The 15,651-nt window shown below is 38.0% G+C and overlaps 1 protein-coding gene across 2 annotated transcripts in view; it reads right to left on the bottom strand.

The window, feature by feature from the left end:
• Prkg1 (protein kinase cGMP-dependent 1) overlaps positions 1-15,651 on the bottom strand; it is a 1,099,611-nt gene that overhangs the window by 858,355 nt on the left and 225,605 nt on the right. The window lies entirely within an intron of this gene.

Below are 15,651 nucleotides of genomic sequence, written 5' to 3' on the forward strand. Positions count from 1 at the left end.
AACTGGCTAGGCTCCCACCAAGCCGGAACATGAAGTAGGATCAAAACCCCTTGCCATTGACCTTGGCTTCTCATCAGTCCTCATTGTTCGCCATGATCAGAGAGTCCGGTTTTATCCCATGCTTTTTCAGTCACAGTCCAGCTGGCCTTGGTGAGCTCCCAATAGATCAGCCCCACTGTCTCAGTGGGTGGGTGCACCCCCCGTGGTCCTGACATCCTTGCTCGTGTTCTCCCTCCATCTGCTCCTCATTGGGACCTTGGGAGCTCAGTCCAGTGCTCCAGTGTGCGTCTCTGTCTCCTGGAAACAACCTAGATGCCCTTCAATGGAAGAATGGATGAAGAAAGTGTGGAATATATACACATTAGAGTACTATGCTGTGATTCCTTGTTTTTGATAGATAAAATAGATTATGTTTTATTTCAGTGGCAGAATAAATGCCAAACTAAAACTATGTATCAGTGAGGCAGAGATGGATGTGGTTTGGTTAGACAAAGTCCAAGATCAACCCAAGTAACAATGTTGGGCCTGATTCTTATTTTTCTAACTTTTCCTTAAATGTATCTATAATATTTGCTTCTCTAAACAATTTAACATGAGAAGATATATTTTTTGAAAGGGTTGAGCTGTCTCCTTTTTCAAAGACAATATTAGGTCATTTCTGTCAGTGCCGTTGGGGTAGAAAGTCTAGAACATTAACAACTGAGAGCAGAGTCATTGGTAAAGAGTGAAGTGTGGTCTTAACTATATAACCAGAAGTATTTCTCTAGGACAGAAAGATGGGGGGGGGTTCTTCAGAGTCAGTAAATATGTTCCACCATTACATAGAATTGTGATGGGTGGAGGACACTTCAATGGCTTTTGATGCATTCAGATAGACAAACCAGTGCATGAAGATCTTGTAAAGCTACAGAACGTATTTCAACACATGTTGCTAGGTAAAGAGTCCCATGGGAAGTTCTGGAACTAAGCTGAAATGGTTCATGATCATCTGGAAAACAAGTATCTCAGTTTTGACCTTGGTAAAAATAAGAAACACATTTCCAAGTTTTCAATATGGCATCCATTCTTTGAATTCCAGAAGCCTGTTCTTCTAAGAAAGTAATCAGCTACCTAAGAGCCAGGGTGCAAATTCATACTCTATGCCTATGTGTAAGAAACAGGGCTGCTTCTTGAAGAAGTAGGCATTAATACTAGGGGCTGTTTTTAAAGGTGGCAAATTCCTTTTCAAAGCTCATAAGTAAAGGGGTAAGAATAAGTTTCAAGCTCCCCTAATTCATAGCAATCATCTGTAATGACTTTCTCTCATCAGATTTTATCTGACTCCTAAAGAATAAAACATGAATGAAGGGATTCCATTTATCATTTCCACGGGTAAAGCGCACTGCTCATGCGAAAGGCTATAACCCTTTAAGGTTTAAAGAATGCCATCTGGCTCCGACACTCAAGAATTTGGTGAACATGTCCATGTTTACCCTAGAATTAGGTCTTAATCATACTCCATCTGGAGTAAAATTCCCATACTTGAATATCAACTAGTTTTATTACACTTTCCTACTAAAGCCCCTCCTAGTCTTTTGATTATGAGAGACTATTCCGAGAATGATCTTACAGTGCAGACTTGACAGTAAAAATAGATTCCCATCATAGTCAGAAGTGCAGGGTCATGCTGAAAAGCAGGACTCCCTCATCAAGACTCCTCTGGCCTCCTGGAAGAAGACACTCATCCTAGGCATGAGGTACCAATATTTATTATGTAAATACAAGGTGACCCACGGTGAAGAAATAAATAAATAAATAAATAAATAAATAAATAAATAAATAAATAAAACCTTGAAGGGCAATATCAGATCTGAGGTTACTCCTTCTAAGTTTTTTTTCTCAATTATGCCTCTACATTCTTTGCCTTTTCCTTCCAGCCTATAACTGTGTATCTTGCAGAAGCTCAGTTTAATCATCTACAGAGTCCCTTATCTATATCATGGTAGTGTTTGGAGTTCGTCCGTAAACAAACGGCTCAAGTCTTAGAGCTACTTTCTTCAGCTCTCCAAGGGAAATGGTTAGTGGACTGTCCTTCCGTGAGTGGGTTAGTGCATCTCTTCTCTTTGATTAGTGCTCCTTCTCTAATCAAATGAATCGTAACAGTAAGTGGCCATGGTCACTCGACGAATGGGCTTCCCACACTAAAAACATTACCAGAGTTGGTATACTCTGTTCTCCAAAAGGGCCCAGGAATCAAACTCAGGTAATCAGGATTAGTGAGAATTTTTATTCCCTAAGCTGCCATGCCTTTCCTAGAGTTACCATTTTTAGAAACCAAGGAGAGTTAAATTTTCTAGAAATTGCTGTGGGGCCAAGCAGACATAGAAACACATTTAGTATAAGATAAAATAAGAGATCCAGATTCCTTTGGGATGGTACCAGTGTTTCAGAAACTATTAACCTTTTGTCAACTATTTTTTTCAAACATACAAAGGTATTTTCAAAGGCCTTTTGTTTTATGGGACAGTGAGATACCAGATGCTATCACTGTTGGCTTTTTAGGTTTTCAAATGAAAATTGCTATGGACTAAAAATCACCTAGGTGTGAAGTTTTTGCTGTGGTACCATAGATTCACAAAAGTTTAAATCTCTCCTCTCTCTCTCTCACACGCACACACACACACACACAGACACACACACCCACACAAATTTTTCAAGTATATCCCACCCTCCCCGTTTTGCCCTAAGTTAATTGTATAACAGACACCTGCAGTTCCTTGAGATGCTATCTCTATTTCCTTATTAGAATACAATCTACTGCACAACCTTCTACTGTGTTACTCCTATCTGTATTAATAATGAGCCTTCCTAAAAGACGGCGTGCTAGGCTTGGCTAGAAAAGCTGCACAGAGGTTCTGCACAAGTCCATTGCCTCATAAATCGCTCTGTTCTCCTTTCCGCCTCCTGGATGCTTACTCTACAGGGGTTTACAGCAGGGGCATGCCTCTAGAAAATGTCCCTCCATATCCATACCTCCACTGTGAACTTCTCTTTATCACCTTTCTCTCACCAAGTGAAAAGCCCTGAGTCACAACTACTTGGCAGTGTGGCAGCTTGCGGAGTGGTGCCCAACTATAAAGCTATGAGTGTTTACTGTATCGCCAACAGAGGCAGTGAAAACATGGCTGGCACTTGATGACCTCCACAAAAAGAAGTAAAATTTCACAGTGTTGACTAAGATAAAATGGGCTTTAAGTAAACCCAAGTCTCTGTCAGGTTCTCTAATAAATGCTGTTATGTGATAAGAAATACTATATTTATATTCTGATGGAAAAATTAGCTTTAAAGTGACTATTAGTTACCATGTCAGTTCCTTAGAATACATCAAATCTAGAAGTAAATTAGAAAAAGAATATATATTTTATCACCAAACAGCTCCAAAGTGGATGGAGCTCAGCAGAAGGTACAATTTGAAACAGACTATTTGCTCAGCTCACGTGCAAGGGAAGTTCATGATCAGAAGGGCTCAGGAAAACATGATGAAAGCGAGATCTGGGGCCAGCAAGATGGCACAGGAGCTAAGGGTGCTTGCCACAAGGCCCGGCCAATAGTGCTTAATAGCCAGAGTCTCAAGTATTGGAAGGAGAGAACTGACTCATCCAACCTTCACATACGTGTCATAGTACATGCTCACACGCACACATGTACATGTACACACATACACACAATAAGTAAATGTTAAGAAAATAAAGATAATACTTAAGATCTTCTAAATAAATGAAACCTAGGTTCAAGAGGCAAAGGAGGAGCCAAGCATTCTAAAACAGGGGAAGATTGCTCTGGAGCCAATTATTGATTGGGTCTGCCCATCACTTTACTTTCCCTCATGTTTAATTTTATTGTAAAATTATGTAACTTTAATAAGAAAGCAACTAGGGCTTAATTTCCCTCTGAAAATTCATTTCTTTTTAATGTTTAACCTAAAATATGTTTGCTGTCATCTGCAATCTTAGACCTTCCTGACAGGCTTTTACCTCTTGAAGTGGCTGAGGCATTGTGTCTTCCTTCGTACTCCAAGAAGGAGGCCTGCTGACGACCTATCAGAGATGACCAGGACTTAGAAGTAAATTCTCACTTGGCAAACAGTCACAGGCATCTGAAAACTAATTGGAACTCTGCTCAAACACATTGGCAGGCTGTTCTCTCCTTAAAAGCAATTATGTAGATCCCTTATACATAAGCAACATTTTTTTTCATAAATGACCTGATCTAAAGATAACATGGTCTGTGTTTTAACTTTTTGTAAAAGCATAAACAGTAACCAAAAAGAGTAAAATGAAAAACAAATGTCACCCCTACTCAGACATAGGCACCTCACTCATCTGTGTGTTGGGAGACAATCTACCAGGACTGGTGTTCTCAGTACCAAGGGCTTGGCATCCTTTTCTTCACATCTTTCCAATATTTATTTCTGTATATATTGGATATGTCTCCACATCCAAATCATTTGTATTTTCCAGAACCAATTCATTTCCTTGTGTCAGTTTTCCAAATCAAATAATCTGTGCCTAATGGTTATATTCCCTCGAGAAGATGTATCTTTTAATTAGCTATCTGAACGTTTAGTGACTAGATTTTGACTATCATTAACAATGTTGTAATGGATATCTTAATAATTCTGACAGTACAATACTTGCAAGCCATATCCCTTGGTTAAATTTAGGAGATTTAAAGTTTTGATAGCCATCATAAAACCTCTGAAATGGGGTCCTTCGCTTCTATTGGGTAAATCAATTCAGTGTTGCTAAATCTTAAAAGTTGAAGATATATTTCAGAGAACATAAGGCTGCTGGTATAGCCAGAATCGCAGAGCAAGGACTTGATATTGAAGTTGTCTGATTCTATGCTTTACCACTTCCAATTTGTATCATGACCTCCTAAAACCTCCAGGGATGCTGAGTGTAATGAACAATCCTTATATTTCTAGAATAGCAGATTCTGGGGCTAAGATGGGCAATGTAAGTCTTCAAAATGAGAAAAACAATTTACCAATGATTCTTTTGCAAGAATCTGGATTCTCAAAATGTTTAAGTAGAGTGAAATGTATTTAACTACTTATTAAGCAATAGCCAAACACCTCTTCACTACCAGACACGACATTATTGCAGAGATATTTATTCTAAGATACAATGGCATAGTTTCCACTTTTTGATGAAAAGGAAAGATGTTCACCAATCATGGTAAGAGTGGGATGAAACTGCAATGGATCAGTATAAACATGCCAGTAATATGTGGGCTTTAGATAAGTTTTTTAATATAGGAAAAAAGTTCTGGAAAAATATAGGATTCTTGGGGGAGATGCTCACTGAGCTGAAATCTTTTTAGGGTGGGAGTAATGAGAGAAAGAAGGGAGGAAGCCAGAACTTCTAGGCACAAGACTGACAGTGCCAGGGACTTAAAGTACCAACTCCATGAGGACTGAGGACAGGAATGGAGAAAACATAAGCAGAATCTAGGTCCTGTAGGGCCTTGTTAGTCTAGGAAGGGAGCGTTGTCATTAATAAAATGGGAGTAATCAAAAGACTTTCAGGAAGGCACAAATCACGACAGCAACGGAGGAGAGAATGATTGCTTGGCTCTGAGCAGCGAAGCTCATGAGTCTAGGAAATGTGCAGCTGGAGGCAGCTTCACTAAGAAACTCTACATGCCTAAGAACCACACCTAAAGATATCTGCCAGGATCTGCCTGTCTCTCTCTGTCCTTCTCTCTCTGTGTATCTCTATCTCTTGCTCATCTGTCTGACTGAAAGAAGGTAATTTAAAGATAGAAGCCATTGTTAAACATGAAACACCAGTGAAAATGATCACAACCATGATTAGGGGACAATGATATAGAAATGATTAGATTAGCTTCCCAAATCAACTCAGAAGAAAATGTTGACATTCAAGTAAAATTAACCGACTGCCATAAGCAGCCACTTGGGGAGGCACAATTGTGAAGAATCCACTTAGACTAAGAGAGTGTGGAAGCTGGTTCAGAGCAGAAACTCTGTCTCTAATGCCATATGCCGAGCTTCTATGTGTGTTCGGAGCATTCTGATCTACTGAAAAGTGAAGTTTGTCAAAAGAAGACAAGAATAATAGTATTTTTAGTCTATCCACGCCACTCTAGACCTTCAAACATCTGAAAGAATATCCCAGGCATAAAGTATAGGTACAAACATCTGGATTACTAACATGTGGGCCAAAGAATGTATGATCTCAACTCCCAGTGTGATGGAACGTGCAGGGCAAATCACGAGAGACTGGATTTCTCTGTGTGCCACAGCAGGGCTTAGAGAAACTCTCTCTACCTGCTCCAAGAGTTCCTGGAAAATGTCACTAGAGGATTATGGTCGCCATAAATTAGAGCTGCTTAGAGACGCCCATGAGAAAGTTCAACTTCACAGTCTTCAAGGTACGTATTTGTATTTCATTCCTTGGCACGGCAGCTCTGTTGTTTTACTGACCTCTCAAGTCCCATTAATTGGATGTTTTACTTAATCCCAGTGGCCACACCTTCCATCCCCAGTAACACCATGCTGCTCCTCTTGATTCCTATTGCCGTCTCGACATGAAATGTCCCGCACTTGCAGAGGTCTACTTTGTATATTAGAATCAAATTCTAATATCTTGCCATGAAACAACTCAACATTTTGGGGGAACTAGCTATAAACCAGGCATTTGAGATATAACGATGAATAGCTTTTGTCCTCAGGAAGGTTCTGTTTCATTATATTCCTGGAAGCCAACAAATTTCTCCCAATAAGCAAAGCTAAATACAGTAAAACACATAAAGGAAATGGCTCGGCAGTAAAGGAACTTACTGAAAGAGCTGAGACCTTGAGTTTGTTCCCTGAGACCTATGTTGTATAAAAGAGAACCACTCCCTGCAAACTGTCTCTTAACCAGCACACCCATACGATAATGCATGCATACTGTGTGCACATGCATGTGTATGTGTGTGTGTTACCTGTGCTACAGTGAATATGGAGGTTAGAAAGCAATTTGCAGACTCGGTTCTCTTTTTATCAGGTAGTTTCTAGGTATTGCACTCAGATCAACAGATTGGCAACAAGTCCCTTTAACCATAGGGCCATCTTGCTGACTCCAGACACAGATTGGTTAAAAACTACATAAGTGGTGTTTTTATTATTCCTTCTACAATTTATTTCTGTTAAGATAGGTTTCATTATTTAAAATATGATCAAATCTCTTACACTTCTAATATTCTCAAATTTCATTAATTCTCTATTGATTCTCTGTGAAATTGTTCATGTATTGATCCAGACTAAAATTCTAATCAAATTGGTGTTAATTAATTGTATTATTTTAATCATTGAAATAATTATTTACATAAAAGATTATCATTTAGCTCATAGCTCCCCTCCTTATTGATAAGGACAGCTTGGATAACTTAATAAATACCTTAGATATTCAGTAATCTATAGCTGAAAACATTATTCAAAACAATGGAAGTGAAACTTTATAGCATGGCTTTCGTCATAATAAATCTGTCTGAATTAAAGGGACCAATTTTTCCTTTCTGAAAAAATATTTTAAGTAATCTGTCATATATTATGACAAAATCAATTTCTGTTTCTTAGATATTTTGAAGATCTGAATAAGAATTGTCCTTAATATTTGAATATTTACTTGGTCACCCATTAGAGGCACTCTTTGGGGAGCTTAGGGCACGTTTAGGAGGTTCAGCATTGCTGGAGAAGGTATGTCAGAGGGGGTAGACTATATGGATTAAAAGCCTTGCTTCACTTCTGGATTGTTCTCTCTGCTTCTTGTGTGTAATTGCCATGTGATGAACTGGCTCCCTGTCCCTGCTGCTTTGACTTCTTTACCTTACAGACAGTGAGCCCTCAGGAGCCATAGCCAACACAAACTCATCCTCCTGGAAGTTGCTTTTGGTTTTTGTATTAAATCACCACAACAGCAAAGAAACTAACACAGAGTGAAACTCTGTTTCCTTGATCCTTTTCTAGGAAATGGAAGCTTTCATCAGTTTCTATATTTTAGTACTTCTTTTTATATTCTGTGAACACTAAATAATAGAATTTTCTCAATCAGCTAGCTGTTTTCATAGCAACAAGACTGTTAAAATCTCAGCCTATAGCTTTATTCATCAAAAATGCAATCCCCAACTTGCAAAGAGAATATTTACACACTACATTATAATATTAATAGGACTCTATTACATACAATACATGAAATTTTTACATAAATACAGTTTCTACCTTATAAACAGCAAAGTTCCCTAAGAAAAGATTTTAAAGGGGAAAGTATGCTAAAATGGTCTTATCTTTTCCTTGAGGAAATTAAAACTATTAAGCAAGTCAATCAGCAAATGTGAGTTCCTAGGAGACTTTTATTATATAACTATATCTAATAAAATAAATAATAGTTTAGCGTGTGAAATGGAGCATTTATGCTCCCCAAACTCGCACGTTTGACGTTCCATAACATGATGGGGTTAGGCAGTAGAGCCTTTGGGAGGGATGATTCAATCAGAAGGTAGGCACTTCATGAATGGAATTACAGCTTTTATAAAACAGAGCCCAGCTGGACAAATAGCTCGTTTCACCACACAAAGGCACTGCAAGAAGGTAGCAGCAGTTTTAAAGAAGATGTCAACAGATGGTAGATGTGTCAGCTCTTTGATCATCAGGGGCCCTGGGAGAAGGACATGTCTGTTTATATGCTCAGCGTTTATAGAATATTTATAACAGCAAAGGTGGAATAAAATAGTATACACATCTCCTTCCATGTATTTGAAACCCAAGTCTCTTCTTCCTATTTTTCTTGTCAATGCTAAAATTATACATGTTTTATATTTGATGGGAGGGTGAAGGTAGTGGGTAGCGAATGGAAAGTGATATCATAGCTAAGATGGGCAAAGAGTTTTCATGGATTATTGCCAAGGTGGATGATTTCACTGGCGCAGACTCTGCCCACCTCAGTCCTCTCTGTAATTTCAACCATATGTGGGCCTCTTCACTCCCGCTGTTGGAAGAAACCCAGTGGTGAAATAGAGCTTGAGTTTTACTGAAGAGTCTGCATAGCTCTGTGACAAGTAAATTCATGCTTCTACGGACCTGCAAGAGCAGGTTAGGAAAGTGTAGGAAGCCCTTGTAGGTTGAAAATAAAAATGAAAGGAAACCTGCACTATGTATGTATCTAATAACATGATGTAGTTACCACACAGTAGAACATATGATACTACATGGACATTTTTTCTCAAGCAAAAATGCAAATAACCTTGACACCTGAAAATATTATCTTCTAAATTTCTGAACAATACGGAGCTAAAGCTAGACCATGACAACTTCTTATTAGAAAGAATGGAGTGAGGACAAGGCTGAAGATGTCCTGAGGGTAGAAGTTGCCATCCCAGAAGAGTAAGCTTGGCACTGTGGCTATAGAAGAACGAAGACACACTTTACCGCGTTCCTCTGTAATTCCAGTGATCTGTTGAAAATGCCTGAACTAAAAGACAGAGGAACGAAAATCAAGGCAGTTCCACTAAAATTGTTACCTCTTTCAATATGTGCCTAAAGTTAACACCTGTAGAACCATATATGACTGGAGACAGGTCTTTTTAAACCACAAAGTGTGCCCACTTTATCTTCAAGTACCAGATTTATTTGCTGTCTCTCCAGGCTCTATTCCTCTCTGCTATAACTTGGTCCTTATGATTGATTTGTCTTATCCAAAGTGTTCTGGTCATTTTATGTCAACTTGACATTAGCTATAGTCATCTAAGAGGAAGAAACCTCAACTGAGAAATTTTCAATGTAAGATTTGGCTTTAGGCAATATCTATAGCGCATTTTCTTAATCAGTGATATGGGCAGGCCCAGCCCATTATGAGTGGTGCCACCCCTGGGCTGGTGGTTCTGGATGTTATAAAAAACAAGTTGAGCAAGCAATGAGGAGCAAGTCAGTAAAATAGCACCTCTCCATGGCTTCTGTCTCCAAGTTCTTGCAGAGCTTGAGTTCATACCGTAGCTTCCTCGATGAACTGTAATTCAGAACATGGAAGCCAAATAAACTTCCTTCCCTAAGTTGCATTTGTCATGGTGTTTCATTGCAGCAATAGCAACCTTAACTAAGAACCCATTTTCAGGATCGGCAGAGAGAAGGAAATGACCAAACCCTAGCACTTGTCACCACACTTTCCCTCTCATGGCGGGGATGTCCTCAGAGGAAAAGGATGACGTGAATTATACTCTTTCCCAAGCTAGGTGCTACTGTCCCAATTCATTCTTCAATATAGATGGTATTTGAGCTATGTTTGTAAGCCAACATTTTATTTGTTAATTCTACTTATCAACAGAAAATAACAATATACATTATAATATTATGATATCTTTCTTGAAATAAAGTATTTGCACTAGGAAAATACCAAAAATAAGCATTTATCAAATCCTGTTACTTCCTATATTGCCACTGAATTACATCAAAGTGTATGTTACCTAGTAAACCATTTGTAAAACCAGAAAGACACATTTCACTATAAATACTACTATCTCATCTTTTAAAAAGTACTAAGCTATGTGGATACTTACCCATGGATAGGCAAATGCGTGCACGAAGCATTCTGCTGAGCAGTTGGGAGACAAAACGCATGTGGCTTTTATTCACATGGAGAATACCAAGTGGGGTCAATTATTAGCAAATGTCAATAAACAAAATCTGATGTCTTAATGGAGTTTATATTTTGTTTTTCATTGTTTCCTTGTTTACTAAATATAGTTTGTAATGCTAACATATTAACATTTCTTGAAGTATAGTCAATTAGAGAGCAGAATTTAGAAGATACCGAGGATCTGGGCAGGGAAAACATATATATATATATATATATATATATATATATATATATATACTGATANATAGTTATTATTATGGTAGCTACTTCAAGTGTATTAACTAATTATGCTATTAAATGTGTTAATTTGCTTGTGGTAATCATTTTATAATGGGTTCATCTTTCAAATCATCACTTTATAAAAAATGAATATGTACGTTATTTGTCAATTATATTTAAATAAAGATGAGAAAAAATAAAATTTAGAAAATTGGGAAATTTAGAAAATTCCCTCCATAGGGGAGAATACCATAAATTCTACTGCCTGTCCTCTTCTCAAAAAATTTGCAAACTTACTGGAACCATCTCCACACAAGAAATATAAATTATGCACATATATGCACACACATAGATATTTACACTTTTTTGTTTTTTGAAGCAGAGTTTCATGTATATTCCAAGTTTTGCTCAAACACGATGAAGTAAAAGATTATCTTGAATTTCTGATCCTCCTGTGGCAACATCTGGAGTGCAGGACGACAGGTATGTGCTACTCAGAGACTAAAAGTTAAATAGACTTCTTGGTAGACAGAAAGGAAGAACCACAGCTATACCATAAAGTTGGCAAGCTCTCAAGATGGCTGGCTTCTCCCTCAAAGCCTGGCAGCTCAAAACAAAGGCATTTGTCTCACATTAGCAAGCTCAACAAATTCAACAGTTGTGGGCCAACCAACAATTCTACCATTCTTCAAACATATCAACCCTAAATTAGAGAGGAAAATTCCTCAGAGATTTAAGCACCCCAGCCCCCTTGAGAAGAGATAGAATTTTTGTGCTTCCTGAGTGTCTGCCCCCACCCCCACCTCACTGCATCTTTGCAGAACATTTTCTTCTCTGTGTGTCTGTGGCATGTGATGAGCTTCTGTCCCTCCCCCAACAAACACCTTTCTTCAAAGGCTACTCTGGCTGCTATTAGCCAAAGTATTTGATAATTCTTTGCTGCTACCAGTGCAAAAGATTTATTTTGTACTAAAGATTTTTCCTGCCTTTTAAATTACTAACTGGCAGGAAAAAAAATCAAGACCCTAGACTGTATCACTACCACAACTGGTGTACAAAATTTTCATTATTAGCACCATCGACAATATGATGTGTGTGTGTCTCAATTTTATTTCTAAATAAATTGAAGAATTTGGAGGCAAAAGTCTCTTGTGAAATTGTGGGGTGCCATGACTCAATGAATACATTTACAGCACAATTTCCTAAGGTTCAGGGAAAATTGTGGAAGAGGGTACAGAAAGATTCCAAGAGTCAGAGAACCAGGAAGAATCAGAGAACCTTTCATTATTGTTAGTTTGTCCAAAGGGAATAAATTACTGTTGACTATTTCCTGTTTGAAAGAGAAGGTCAACTTTCAAGTCAACATGAAGGAAAAAATTAATTTTCTTTTCTTTTTTGGAATACATTTATTTGAATGACTTGCTGAAATTCTTACTATGGCCAAAGCAAGTGCAAACCCAAGAACTTGCACGAACACCCCCTTTTGCTCTCATTCTCCAACCTCACTACTAACTAAAGAGTGGGTGGCACAAGCTGAATGTCCCCTGTACAAAATGCTTGAGTACAGAAGTGTTTCTCATATGGGAGTTTAGGGAATTGGGAACTTTTGTATGGAAGTTCCCTACTGGCATCCCTCAGCTAAGAAAATATTTTGTAATTCTGGATTAGGGATGTATAATTTATAATACTACTTTATAATATTCAGAATGCATGCAAAAAAAGACTTGGGGGAAGGAGTCATCATCTTTGTAAATTTGGACACACCTTAGGTATGTTCTAGTATCATGGACTTGGATGGATTATACAGTAATTTGGCCATGTTTTTAATCTTATGTTTTTGAGAATTTTGCAGCATTAATTACCATTGTGATGAGGCAAATGGACATAAAATCCATCACACAGAGAGATCATTGTCTTGTCTCCTCACAGCATCATGTAATGACAGCCTACGTGATGAGTTACACTAAATATGCCCTGTATTATTATAAAATTTGAAAATTCAAAGCAAATTATATTTGTAAAAAGTACATTGGTTTTACTCATCCCTGCTAACACAGGTATATCCTCTAACTTAGATAAAAATATCTATTTTTATCCATGTACATTTTCTCTTTTCACCAACGAATATACTAAATATGATAACTCATTACAAGAATAAAGATACCTAAATGAAGATTATTATTAACAAATATTATACTACAGGTGCTCCCTACATAAATATAAGTCTGAACCCACTTCTTTGTTCTAAATGTACCTTCTCGCTTCTACTTTCACTGATTATAAATTTCAGTTTACATCATTCCCACTTCACCAATTTGAAATCTTTTTTACATATTTTAATCTGCACCAGTTTTTAGTATTTTTATTTACTATACATGTTTCTAAGCTCTCCAGTGTAAACTCTGCACAAATAATGACTCCAATAATAAAAATTAATATGAACTTTCACTTTCTTATGGACATCCATCCATTTATTACTAACCATGCCTGATTATTCATAACTGACATGGAGAAAGATAATCTATAGCTCTGGTTTAATGGTGATTGCTGTCCCTAATGCTGCTATAATATTCTGTAATTTTCTACATATTTTAAGCTTCCATGTCTTCCATGATAGGTGTTGAGATGAATATTATGTGATCTCTCTGTCTATACTGCACTTCTAGGAAAATTCTGCAAAACACATGCCTCAACATCATATTAACCATCTCTAGATTTGCAGCAAACTGTAACATCTTAAATAATTAAGGCAATATATATTTATGATGTTGCAGCTTCTCTAATTAAAAAAAAAATCAGGTGACTCATTCAGGTTCTCTGCTTCATGTCAATTGAGAAAAAGTGACAGCCGGAATGGACACTGTCTGGCATGTCTCAACAAAAAAATCAACTTTCAAGTTCAAGGTTAGGTCTATGGTTTATGATTGTGTTTGTAAAAATATTTCTAAAAATCTGAGTGTGTATTTCTACCATGCTAAAATCAAAAAATTACATTTTATTGATGAAGAAGATGAGCTATTATTGAAGTCAGGCAACTTGCCCAAAGTCACAAGACTGTCACTTAGTATGTGTCCAACATAATACCCGAACATTCCTCCACTGAGCTCCATTTTCACCTTTCTTCCTTTGGTGTCTACTAACAAAATATGTTCAAGGCAGTGTGCTAGTTGGTGTGTGTTCATGTGTGTGTGTGTGTGTATGCATACATGCCCATACGCTCAAGGGTAGAGGCTAAAGGCATCAGCTAGGTGTCTTTCTTTTTGTGTTCTATATTATTTTTGAAACAGGGTCTCTCTCTGAACCTGGAGCTCCCTATATTAGCTAGACCAATTGGCAGGGCCCTGCTATTCCTCTGTCTTTCCCAGTGCCATAATTACACACACACGTGCCAGCACACGGAACTTCTGTGTGAGTGCTGGGGTCTGAACTCGGGTGCTAACACTGGCACAGGAAGCATTCTACTCACTGAACCATCATCTCCTTGTTTTCACAATTTTTACTAAATATATTTGACTTTTAAATTACTGTGAGCGATTGCGTCTTTACCCATTACAATCACTGCATTTAGCACACATATATGAATATATATATACAGCAAAACTTCATTACAGTCACTGCCTCCTAAGATAACAATACTTGCTCATTTACAGCCATTCACCGTCAATTGTGTTTTTATGTGAACGCTGTGTGTGTGTTGTGAAGATCGGTGAACTGAAATAAAAACACACTTCACCAGATGCCAGTCTTCAGACTCTTTGTGTGGGAAAAAAAATGATGAGAAAAATTAAACAAGGAAATTCCATCTCACCCAGGCGTGGTTTCATCATAATTGAGGATGCGGTGTAAGCCACAAACGGATGGAATGTAGGGGCAAAACATCTACTTTAAGAACAACTTTAAAAAAAAAATTATTTCTCCCCCTCCCCTCCCTACCACTTTCAATCCCCCTCTCCCTCCCTTCCTTTCCCTTCCTCCCTCCTTTCCTTCCTTCCTTCCTTCCTTCCTTCCTTCCTTCCTTCCTTCCTCCCTCCCTCCCTCCCTCCCTCCCTTCCTTCTTTCCTCCCTCCCTCCCTCCCTTCCTCCCTCCCTCCCTCCCTCCCTCCCTCCCTCCCTTCCTTCCTTCCTTCCTTCCTTCCTTCCTTTTTTCCTTTCTTTTTTGATGCAAAGCAACTCACTCAGAGTTGTAACATTTTATAGCCCAGGCCTCCAGTGTAGCTATGAAAAGCATTGCTAGCATGAGTATAGCAGGTGCAGCTTCCAGAACTCACACAGAATTATATAATTTAGTTATATTTAACAATAGAACTAACTATTACAGTTCACTCACAACACACAACTTAGAAACTTGAGTTATTGAATTCCTAATAAGGCCCTTAAAAAGTACTAGTGTTAAGTCTGTGTTGGCACACACCTTTAATCCTAATACACAGGAAGCAGAGGCAGGTGGATCTCTGTGAGTCTGAAGCCAGCCTGGTCTACAGAGTAAATTCCAGGACAACCTGAGTTACACAAATGAGACTCTGTCTCAAAAACAAAAATAAATGGTATTAATATTGAAAGTGCAATGAGATTTTATTCGGCGATTTAGAGGACTGTAAGGACTCAGTCCTTGGAGAGAAATGCCTAAGCAGTATTAGGGAGTTATTTCAGAAAAAGAGAGAAAGGAAGGAAGGAAGGAAGGAAGGAAGGAAGGAAGGAAGGAAGGAAGGAAGGAAGGAAGGGAGGGAGGAAGAAAAAAGAAAAAAGAATTAGATCT

Source organism: Alexandromys fortis, unplaced genomic scaffold (genome assembly GCF_014885135.2).
Source record: "Alexandromys fortis isolate MF-2015 unplaced genomic scaffold, M_Fortis_MF-2015_v1.1 scaffold_10, whole genome shotgun sequence".
Taxonomy (NCBI): domain Eukaryota; kingdom Metazoa; phylum Chordata; class Mammalia; order Rodentia; family Cricetidae; genus Alexandromys; species Alexandromys fortis.